Source organism: Macaca mulatta, chromosome 3, assembly GCF_049350105.2.
Source record: "Macaca mulatta isolate MMU2019108-1 chromosome 3, T2T-MMU8v2.0, whole genome shotgun sequence".
Classification (NCBI taxonomy): Eukaryota; Metazoa; Chordata; class Mammalia; order Primates; family Cercopithecidae; genus Macaca; species Macaca mulatta.
In genome coordinates, this window is record NC_133408.1 from 101128888 (window position 1) to 101140869 (window position 11982).

Below are 11982 nucleotides of genomic sequence, written 5' to 3' on the forward strand. Positions count from 1 at the left end.
TTACAGGCGTGAGCCACCGCGCCCGGCTGCGTGCAGCTTTTTCTTATGAGAACCTTCTTAAAGCAAGCAAGGCCACAAATCAGAATCAAAGCCTCCCAGTAAGTTTCCCCTTTCCCAGGTTTCACTGCAGGTGCTGGGCTTCCTCCTATGGACCATTTCAGAGCAGCTCACAGAGACTCTCTGCCACCCAGCCACGGGACCTTGCCCAAGTCACTGACCTTCTCTGCCTGTTTCCTCATCTGTAGAATTAGGGTAACACCAGTACCTACCACATGGGGATATTGTGAGGGTTCGATGAGATCATCCCTGCAAAGCACAGCACCTGGTAAGTGCCACACAATGCCTCCTTTACCCTCCCTTCCCTTCTAGCCCAAGGGCCAGAGCTTGTTGCCAGCATCCTCCTTGCATCTCCACCTGGGACGGCCCCACTCCGCCTGCCCAGGTCATTATCTCAGCCTCCTTGCTGCCCATCCTCAACCAGACCCTGACACCCCACACCTCTTGGCACCAGGTTCATACTGCTCCATCCCTAGGTTCTTATCTCAGCCTTCCCTTCGGTGCAATCATTTACGTAGCTGTGTCACCCTCCATGTTTCCCTCACACGCAAACCCACGCATGTATGCACATTCTTATAGATGTGAAGGCTGCCTGAGGGTAAGGACCACCATGCTCATCTTAGTGCCAAGTGGGGCCAGGGCCTAGCACCGCAGCACTGCACCTTACTGGCCCAATATCTGTTCAGAGGAGGCTGTGGGCTGTGGGTAGAGAAGGCCAGCTGCACCTCCAGCCTCCCCTCCCCACACCACCCTCCACAGCCCCTCCCCATCCCTGCAGCTGGTGGTGCTAAAGAGTAAACCTCCCCCCTCCCCCCAACTCAGAGGCCATATTCACCCTAGCCGTGGTGACAGGTTGATGACTCCTATAACAGGCCCCTTTCCTCTTCTGGGGGTTCCTGCCTGTATGGAGCCTGGTGGAGGGGCCACCAGCAGGGCCGGAAACCTGGGGAGAACGTCTCTGGCTGCCACTGATTTCTGTTCCTAGAACTGATGTTTTTCTACAATTACAAACTTCCCTCCTTCATTATGTCTCCCGTGCTCCCAAGCTAGTAAATACCGGAGATATATATTACATTTCCCATAACTTACTTTCAATTATCAGAAAGGCTTATGTTAATAGACACACTGTGGACAAGGAATCCGGCCCCAAAGCTCAGAATGAGGCTTCCAGAGCAGTGGCTACACCCTTAGAGATACCCACCTCCTCAACAGTTGTCCCCTGGGCCACTGTCCCTACCCAGCATATTAACAAGTGGCAGCAGAAATTAGTTGTTGAAAATATGGACCCAGCTGGGCGAGGTGGCTCACGCCTGTAATCCCAGCACTTTGGGAGGCCGAGGTGGGCAGATCACCTGAAGTTGGGAGTTCGAGACCAGCCTGACCAACTTGGAGAAACCCTGTCTCTACTAAAAATACAAAAATTAGCCAGGCATGGTGGCACATGCCTGTAATCCCAGCTACTCGGGAGGCTGAGGCAGGAGAATCGCTTGAATCTGGGAGGCGGAGGTTGCGGTGAGCCAAGATCGCACCATTGCACTCCAGCCTGGGCAACAAGAGTGAAACTCTGTATCAAAAAAAAAAAAAAAAAAGAAAAAGAAAGAAAGAAAGAAAGAAAAAAGAAAATATGGACCCTAAATCCAATGCCTCAGTCCAATCCTAGTGTTGTCCCTTAGTAGCTGGATGACCTTGGGCAAGTTACTTAAGCTTTCTAGGCCTCTGTTCACCATCTGTGAGATGAAGATGATTATAACAGTTCCTAGAGGTGTTCAACAGTTTACATGAGTTAACATTTGTAAAGTGATGAACACTCTGTAAGCACTCAACCAGTGATTTTAGTCAAATACCTAAAGCTTAATTCATCTGGCTAAATATGCCTAGCCCAAAGTGGCTATAACCTACTCTAGATGTGAAAAATATATATAAGGGTCACATAACTTAACCCTATTGTCATTGCTATTATTGCAATGCAAACTTGATAGAACTGTCCTTGTCAATTAATCAATTTCTCTTAATCTTTACCATCCTTCATTTGTGTTCTATGTGAACATATTCTGGAAAGAAAATTAAAGGAAGAAAGAAAGGGAGGAAGGGAGAGAGGGAGGGAGGAAAGAAAGGAGGTAGGGAAGGATGGGGGATGGAAGGAGGGAGAGAAAGAAAGAAAAAGAAAGAGAGAGAAAAAGAAAGAAAGAGAGAGAAAGAAAGAGAGAAGACAGAAGAGGGTGGATGGATCCGGTTGAGATGTCTGGATTGTAATAAAATTCTTTTTTTTTTTTGAGGTGGAGTCTCACTCTGTCCACTAGGCTGGAGTGCAGTGGTATGATCTCGGCTCACTGCAACCTCTGCCTCCCAGGTTCAAATGATTCCCCTGCCTCAGCCTCCTGAGTAGCTGGGACTACAGGCGCCCACCACCACGCCCAGTTAATTTTTGTATTTTTAGTAGGGACGGGGTTTTACCATATTGGCCAGGCTGGTCTCAAACTCCTGACCTTGAGATCTGCCTGCCTCTGCCTCCCAAAGTGCTGGGATTACAGGCGTGAGCCACCATGCCCAGCCTCTTATTTTTAAAATATTTTCCGTCAGCATTATAATAGTAATACCAAGTGTTCAATAAATTATGTCAAGCTCCTACTTTCTAGGATCTTAACAGTTTCCAGAAAGCCTATGTGAGTGGAGCTTGCTGAGAGTCAGAGCTAGAGGGAAGAGATGGGTAGGAGCTGTAAGACCACCTACTGCATGAGAATCTGGTAACAGCATCCTAGACACTACCTCTCACCTCAATATGTGTAATAGGCTTTCCATTCCCTGATAACCTCAACAACCGTTTTACAAAAACCCAGCTGTTTCCCACTTCAAGGCCAAGTATGCCAAAGAAAGAGCTTTCAAAGCTACAGGAAAAGGTGAGGCCTGGATATCTTTTCCCTAGCATTTATCTTAGACAGACCCATATATACACCTAGCCCCCCATCACCTTCCCCACCCACACACACACCTGTCCTGGATTCAGTGTATCTAAAGATTCGGATTGTATGCCCTGGAAGCTCAAAGTCCTTGCTCAAAGGCTTAATGAAAGTGTAGCACCTTCAATAAGGAGATCAAGACAGCCCTGGGAAGGAATTCATGATCTGCCCTGCTGGAGAGGTTCAAAGAAGGAGCGGGAGTACCCTGCCCTGCTCCCCTAGCTCTCTGAAACTATACAAAGATCATTTCAAGGAGAGCACTACACTTTTTTCCCAGAAATGCCTGCCTCACAGAGGTCTACACTGGTGGTTCTTAAGTGGGGGCAATTTTTGCCCCCCAGGGGACATTTGACAATGTCTGGAGACTTTTCTGGGTGTCTTAACTGGGGTAGGCACTACTGGCATCTATAAGTAGAGGCCAAAGATACTGGTAAACATCTTACAACACACAGGACAGCCCCCATGGCAAGGAATTAATCATCTAGCCCAAAACATCAATATTGCGGAGGTTTGAGAAATCCTGGCCTAGAGAAAACCCCTGCAGCCTTGGAGAAAGCATTCCCTCAGAACTCCTCCAGCCACTTAGGCAGACAGCAGACAGGAGCATCCGGAGGGGAGTCCAAGAGAATCCCTTCTCAGGCCCCATACTAAGAATGGGGAGGTCTAGCAGACTCCTTCCTCCTTCTGCTTTGCTTCTAGAACACAAAACCCTGGCATCTGAAAAGATTAAATACAATCCATGATTCCCAGCCCGCCAGGCTGCATAACCCTGCCCCTCATATCCTATTTCCCTCCTGCATCCCCTCATTCTTGAAACACAGTTGGAAATTCAAATTGCAATCTTTACTGTCCAGCCCTCAAAGGCTCGGCCTGCTTCCTCTCCCAGGGACAAAGTCTCCTCAACGTCCTGCCTCCCTTTGAGATGAACCCCCAACCTGATTCTTTCACGAACTGTAAGTTTTTCTTCCCCATCTCCCACTACCCCTCCTTCTCTTTCTAATTAAGTTACATCCAGGGGGCTAGGAGGGAGGGGAAAGGATTCTGAAGACTTCCGTGCTGCAGGTTTTGCGGGCCTACAGCTTCATGTTTTTTGTGAGGTGCCAACCACGCTGTGATCATTAAACCCCACAGTGGTGGTGGGGATTTTCTTGTTGCTGTTAACCTGGGAGCCAGCTACATCTTGTTTATCAGACTTGTTTTAATTCAGCTTGGTCAGGTTCCAAGTGTTGAGGTGGAGATTAAAGGCAACTGAAGAATCCAATTAGCTGCCCAGTCTTCTTTAAGCCAAGAACTCAGGTCACAAACTAGATCAAAGTGAAATTATTTCTCGACAGCTCTGTTCATTAAGGGGAGGGTGGGAGCTCACACTGCTAAGCTGGGCTCATTACTGGGACTGGCATTTTAAATACAGTATCTCCCCCAAATTACATGTTTCAGAGGTCAGAGGGAGAAACATAGATTATCTTACATGAGTCTCTGGCTAATAGAAAACAGAAAACCAAAGAATGAGCATACGACTTCTAGGAAAAGATTTAAATGAGGCTCCAATTTTCCTAGGCAGGCAAACCAAATCTGGAAACTGGAATTGGCACCAATCACTCCCAGGAGAGAATCCCTCCTCCAGGAGATGTAGAGTTGAGAAATCTAGGTCTTCCAGGTGGCTCTGCTTACCATCTTCTGGAGTCCTTCAAAAACTCTTTCCACCCCTTTCCCTGGTTGGGTGCAGCTGCAAGGGAGGCCCTCTCGCTGTGCAGGCAATCCCAGCCCCAGGACCCAACCAGCCTTTGAAGAAAAACCACTCACCATTTCTGGTCTCTGGATCCCAGGCAGAGTTAGTCCCAGTGGCAAGAGACTCCTCATGGGTCTCTCTGTGTTTCTGCAGGTTCTTTTGAATGGGCTGCAGAACAGAAGAGAAGGAGGAGGAGAGTAAAGAAGACCCCGATCAGATTTGCTTTCTATAGGGAGAATCAAACATTGGATTGCTGTGAGGGCACAGTTCTATGGGAGCAAGAGAGAGAGAGAGACACAAAAATTACATTCAAGAGAGCAGTCACAGACACATGCCCTTTTCAGTGAGCCCTGATTTTGAACTGAACCTGGATATCTACAGAAACAATGGCCTTTTTCCCTGTCCCCTCTTGCTTAGGAAATTCTGTTCAGCCTCTCAGGCAACCAGCAGCCTCTAAGTTAAAAGATCGTATATTTTAGGCCTTCAAAGCTATAGGCTTGGGGGATACCCGAATGTGGTTAAAGTTTATTTTTGCAGGCTTTAAGTTATAGCCACCTCTGAGGTGTCTGAAATCTGAACCAAGAGTAAGACCTGGCCTTAAACTTCCCAGTCTCTCTGGCCCATCCAGGTAGGGCCTCAGAACAAAGCCACTTGCCCCTGGAGGCCTGACTCTCTGGAAAGGTGGGAGAGAGAAAGGCAGACACGGGAGAGGAAAGAACAAGAGGCAGGAACCTGAAAACTTTAGTCTGCACCTCCTGCCAGGGTCTTGCTGTTCCCAAACGACTAGTTGCTGCATAACTAACCACCCCCCTCCAAGTCTGGGGGGCCTGGGAAACTTTGTTATGCAGAGGCACTCAAAGCATGGGGTTTACTTTGGGGCTGCAGCCACCCAGGAATCCTACTAGCCTCTTCCTCTCCTTTTCCCTTTGTAGCTACAGCCTGCACCTTCACGGGGGAGATTGGGAGTGCAGATTTCAGGGAACTGCCCCCACCATTGGTGGATCTGAGGGCCCCAGATCCTAAGCCCCAGTAAATGTAGCCCAAAGGGATTCTCTTTAGATGATTCATTTGGAGCAGGAACAAATCACGTCTAGTGGGTTTTGTTTTTCCTCTCTGTGTGAGCGTTTCCCTCCCTGGGGTTTCATCATCCTCCCGGATCTTTCCATTCCCGCCTGTTCTCCATGCCCTGGGGCTGCAGCAGCGCTGCCAGGCCCCAGAAAATGCACCCTGGATCCCACACAAGTTTTTTAAAATATGTCCCACACCACCCCACGAGCACCCAGTAGTTTGGTTTGGTTTGGTTTTAAATCAGCGCCCTAAAACGAGTTTTAAAATCCAGTCTTTTTCTAAAGAGAAAGGAGAGGACACTGAGGGCGCGGGCAGTGACTCAAGTGGGGTGCCTGCCCTCCTCCCACAGAGAAGCCCTCGGGCAGAAGCCGGCAGCAGCCTCTCCCCTGCCTCTGGAGGGCCGCCCTTGTGGAGTTTCATGCTGAGGGTCGCGGAACCAGTGGCTCTCCAGGCTGTCACCCGAGGTGAGAGCCTGCACCACTCTGCGGCCCTGTTGATTTTGTCCTAAAAGCCTGAGCGAAATGGAAATAAGGGGAGCCGGGGGCTGCTGTTGTCTTGTGAATGCTCGCCTTTGTCCCTCAGGCGGTCGGCCACCAGCCCGGCCATCTGTCCCTGCACTGGTCACTCTCATTTGGCAGGCGGGGCCGCAGACTAATAGGAGGAGGCCGAGGTGCGTGTGTGTCGAATGCGGTTAGGTGCCAGCACGAGGCCTTACAAGGTTCCCCGATAGCCCTGGCGCACGCCTTGGCCATCGAAGAGGCGGGAGGGGGACCTGACAGGGCGCGGATGTGCCGGACCGGAGGTGGAGGCGGGGGTCCCCCATCCCAGCTGTTCTCCTGGCCCTGCAGCACCCGGGACCCGAAATAGCAAGTTCACCCTGGGTCAGCCTTGCGAGAGCCAACTCGCACCCCACCCCAGGAAGGGCTCAGTCCGCACCTTTCGAGAACTGCTCGCGGGCCCAGGGCGTCGGCCTAGCGGTCACATTTCAACCCGGAGCAGCTTCGGAGGAGTCGAGTCTGGGGAGCAGGGAAGAGCGACCCGATGGGAAGGAAGGTGCCGAAGAGCCCTGGACAGCTGGAATGCCCGACCCTGCCCAAGAAGGGGCCTGCCCGCGGCCGCAAGAGCTCCAGACCACCAGTCTCAGCTGCCACTCAGTGCCTGGCCAAGACGCAGGGTCCGGCCTTCGAGGGCCGCGGGCACCGGGGACCTGCGTGGGCCTTTCCGCTGCGCTCCTCTGCGGGGCGCCCTCTCCCTGGCGCGCCTTTGAACCTGGCATCGAAGCCGCCTGATAGACACTTCGAACAATCCGGGAGAGAAACAAAAAGATCTCAGTTTGCCCGCATAAACGCTGCGAAGTCACTCTCAGTTTCCTGGCTTCTCGTAAAGGTGGCCGGGGCCGTTTACAGTAAGAACGGAATAATGTTTGCGACTGTACGACATAATTATCTCCAGACTTGCCTCTACCCCGCCCCCAGCTAGAGTTTTCACCAGCGAAAGCGGCTAATGCATTTGCACACATTAAACATCTTGAACGCATAATTACAGGCTGCAGACAGGCTGGATAATAAAATATCTCGGCTCGATATTTTTGGAAGCCTTTTGTGACGGTGCCTGGAATAAATAACAACCGCTTTCTGTGTCCTCAGCCATCTAACTGCAGCCACCGTTATTTCAGAACACCCCCACCCCACCTCGACGTGCTTTTGAGAAAAAACGGGGCAGAAGTGAGGGACTTCAGCGGGAGGGTTCGGTCGCCTGGAGAGGTCTCCTGAGCCTCGGATGCGTGTGGGCTTGGAGGACTAGAATAAGGAGAAGAAAATATGTTCCAAGCCCTGAGGGCCCTCTTCCTCATTAGAGGCACACAAGTGGGGCCCTCTAGACCCCACACCCTCTGGGCACGTGACCTCCCTGACTCTCCCTACTCGAAGACTAAAAAATTTGAAGAAGACGCAGACTACATGTTCCTACCTCACAATCTCTCTGAAAAGAGCGTCTCTATACTGAGCCGGCTCCTGTCACCTGAAAAATCTGCTGGAAAAGAAAGCTGGATATTGAAGCAGCAAGACCCAGAGGAAGAAGCTGCTGGTTAGTTTCTGGCTGGTTATTTTCTTCCACAGAGGCCTGGGACTCTAGCTTCCCTTGAGTCTTAGTTGCTTTGTCTGTAAAATGGAGATGATTATAATAACCTCGGGACCAACTTCACAGGTTGTTAGGAGGAAACACTTAAAAAATTTTTTATTACCGTATAACTTACGTATAGCAAAGCATACAAATCTTAAGCCCCCAGTTCACTGAATTTTATATATGTATACATTTGTGTAACTACTACAAAGATCAAGATAAAGAGTATTAACAGCCCCCAGAAGGCCATGAAGAAGCACTTTGAGAACTAATTTTAGACAGTGATAGTGTTATCTCTAAGTCAAGAGATCAATAGGTCAGTCTAGTATGTGGCCCTTGAAGACACTTGATAGTGTCTTCAAGACAAGAATTGACAAACCAAATATACATGTCAAGGGACTGTGGGAATCTCTGGTCTGGAGGGTCATTTGTGGGCCTTTTCTACAAACCCCTAGGCACTCAGGGATTGGGGGGAAATTGAATATCAGGCTTTAATTCGTTTTGAGACAACGGAGTTCTCTTTTGTGAATGGCTGGGGCTTTATGTCTTTGGCTGGCATGTTCATTTACAAGTTAGGGGTAAGCCCAGAGAGAGAGGCCTGAGAACCTCTCCCAGGGGATGGAAATCTGAGATGATGTCCATAAGACAAAGATTGAAGCCTTGGGGTAACTTATTTCAGTGTTCTCCGCTGAATCCAAGTCTGGTATAATGTGTGGAGGAAATTCCCCAAAGGAATATTTGGCCATGAGATACATAGGGTACCCAGTTTTCTGAAAAGTATAACCCCAATAGCTAATAGATGCAATTGGTTCTCTTCACAAACAATACAAAAGATTTTATAGAAAAAAAAATTCTCTACTCAGATTCTCTGAACACCACTTCTTCCCAGAGGTGGCCACTGTTACTGATGACTTGTCTGTCCTTCTAGCTCTTTTGTACATTCTCTCTGTTTTAAAAGCACAGTGGTAGCTCTCACTATACATGCTGCCCTGTTCTTGGAGCTTTTCCTAAACACTGCCCATGACAATTCTCCATGACAGGTATACTGGCTCAGAAAGATATGCTCAGACCCAGTGACTCAGCCCAGATAAAACTGAAGCTAACCTCCTCTAGCCTGACACACAGAAAGGCTGCTTTAGCCTGGGTTCTAGATCCTGGCCTACAGTTTATGGGTCTGGCGACCTTAAAAACAATCAGCTAACTTGGCCGCACCATCATTACCAGCACCCCCTTTCTCCCTAGGGGAGCAGAGCCATGGGGAGGAGGCAGTAAGGCACTGACCATGAGTAGACCCTCAACCATTTTCTGGAGTCAGGGGAAATTGAAAGTGCTTCTTGGAATTTTTAACTATTCTGTCTAGTAGCTATAAAAACTGTGCTCAGGTCATTAGCCCACCCTGGGTGTCTACCTCCGATCCCATTTCCTTAGTCCTCTTTGGAACTCGATGGGGTGGCCTTGGGCCTGGCCCCCACCCAGGCCTGACAGAGGCAGGAGGGTATGGCAGGGGCCTAGGGCTTTTCCCCAGACCTTGGACCCCGCAGCGTCTGCCAGGAGACGTCGAAGGAAACGCGTTTACCACCTGGGCGACCTTGACTGCAGCCGATTAAAGTTTAATCCGAGGTGTGTGCTCAGACTTGCCATGTTATTTAAACACATCAAAGGTCATAAAAAGATTCCAATGGCGTGAGCCGCTCCGACGCGGGCCCGCAGGGAGCCAGCATTTGATTCGGGTGGATTTCCAGAGCCAGGATTTAGAGCGCAGGGCGGGAAGGGGAGTATAGGGAAAAAAAGGGAAAAGTCACCTTTCACAGAGGAAAGCCAGACTTCAAAAAGGAGCAGGGGAAACCGAGTCTCGGTCCGAGGAGCAGAGACAGCGTCCTTCAATTCCGATTAACTGGGAAGACATCTAGCGGGAAGAGGTCGCAACTACAGCGGTGTCCTGCGAGCATCCTCCGCCGCCGCCCACAGCGACTGCAACCTCCTGGATTGAATGGGGGTCGGAGGCCTCAAAAAGAAGCCTCTCTCTCCTTGGCCTCCCTGTCGACAGTGGAGTGCTTACTCTATTGCCTGCATGATTGCAGAGCTGGGGCTGGGCTCCCACCCAGGGCAGAGGCGCAATTTCCACCTTGAAAGAAAGATCTAGCTGCCCACCCAAAGCACCCGGCCCAGGATCTCTGAATTCCCATCTAACCCTTTCTGGAGCTCCTGATCCTAAGGCCGGCAGATCCCTGGAGCGCCCATATGTAGGTTCTCCTGAAGGGTACTGAGTGGCTCTGGGGACCAGCAGATTGCTGCAGAAGTTAAGTGAGGCCAGAGACCCGCATGCAAAACCTCTGGAACTACAGACTGCTGCCCACCGGGCCTTTGGCAGAGCACAGGAGCCTAGCTTCTTAGGATTCAAAGGTGACATTTTCCCCATCTCTGCCGTGGGGCTCCGGCCAGACCTGATCCTGGCTGCCTTCTTGCATCCAGATTCTAATTTCTGTGAAGGATTGGCCTCTCTCACTACCCCATGGAAATGAGCGCCACATATAGAGAGCTGGCTCTTATCTGAGCTCCTCTGGCCCCGCCAGCACCTGCGAACCTTATGGCCAAAAGATGGAGAAGTCTGTGCAGGCCTCCCCATGTGCCTCAGAGATGCTCACTGCAGGTTCTCTACTGGATGCCTTCGCCTGCTTCAAATGGGGTCCCCCCTTGTAGGGACATGCTTCCTTGCTGACCACTTTGACTGAGTCTGAGTCTGAGTTCTCCTCCCTGTCTTTTTTTTTTTTTTTTAGACAGGGCCCCACTCTTTTGCCCAGGCTGGAGCACAGTGGTACTATCACGGCTCACTTCAGCCTCGACTTGCTGGAGATCAAGCGATCCTCCCACCTCAGCCTTCTCATAGCTGGGACCACAGGCACATGCTACCACACCTGGCTAATTTTTGTGTGTGTTTTTTTTAAGAGACTGGGTTTCACCATGTTGCCCAGGCTCTCTCAGTCTGTTAGTTGTGGCATTAGATCATCCTAAAATTGTCAGGAAGAGTGGCACCAGTATATTCCTTTTGGGAATGATACAGAAGGCCAAGGAACCATGTTCCACATTTCAATGTATTAATCCCAGGACATTGTGGAGCCCCCACAGGCAGCTCCACTGATAGACTTTCCAGGCCTTCTGTAGAAGGACCCCCACCCTGTCATGCTCAAGTCCCTGGGACTAGCATCGATCGGCCCAGCCTCTGGGAAGCAGCTTCTTCCTTTTTCGTTTTACCCATCAAGTTGCCTACCCATACTCCTCCAGGATTTGCACTCTCCCTGATTCTCAAATGAAGGCTCAAGGGACCCTGTTCTTTGGCTTTGTTACACGACCACCTACAACCCCCCCTGAAAAAATGGAAGAACTGGAAATGGTGGAAGAGGATATTCTAGCAAATGCCTTGAAACCCTTCACTGAGACATTAGCTATCTCTTATCACTCACAGAAGTGTTTCCCCAAAGGGGTACAAAGGCTATGACTCCTTCTGTGCTCCCACCAATCACCTAATGACTGGATAAACCTCAGGTAGGAAGACTCCCTTATGTTTTATTTAATCAGCTACAGACTATTAAAGTAGCAGTGGGTAAGGGTTAGGGGAAGAAAGGACTGCAGCTGGGCTAACCAGACTTAACTTCAGAAAAACTGAGACCTGGATCATATCACAAGTGAACCTGGGATCCAAGTGCCTGGATCAGTCCAGGTTCCACACTGAGTTCTAATGGGCTGCTGTGTGTGCTTGGAGCACAGCTGATCCCTTAATCCTCTCAACCTGAGACAGACAGACAGACAAACAGACACACACACACACACACACCACGATCCAAAAAGTCCCCTCCCAGCTCACCTGGTTAGGCCCACACTGGACCCCTGGCTGGATTCCACACCCCCAGCCAATCAACTCTGCTCTGCTCCCAGCAGAAATCACGCAGACTTCTATTCCTCAGGGTGACAAACGAGTCTGCTTGCTCTTGGTGACATCAAATTACTTTGCACCAGCCTAGGGTCCCATGACCTGACATAACCTCACATTAG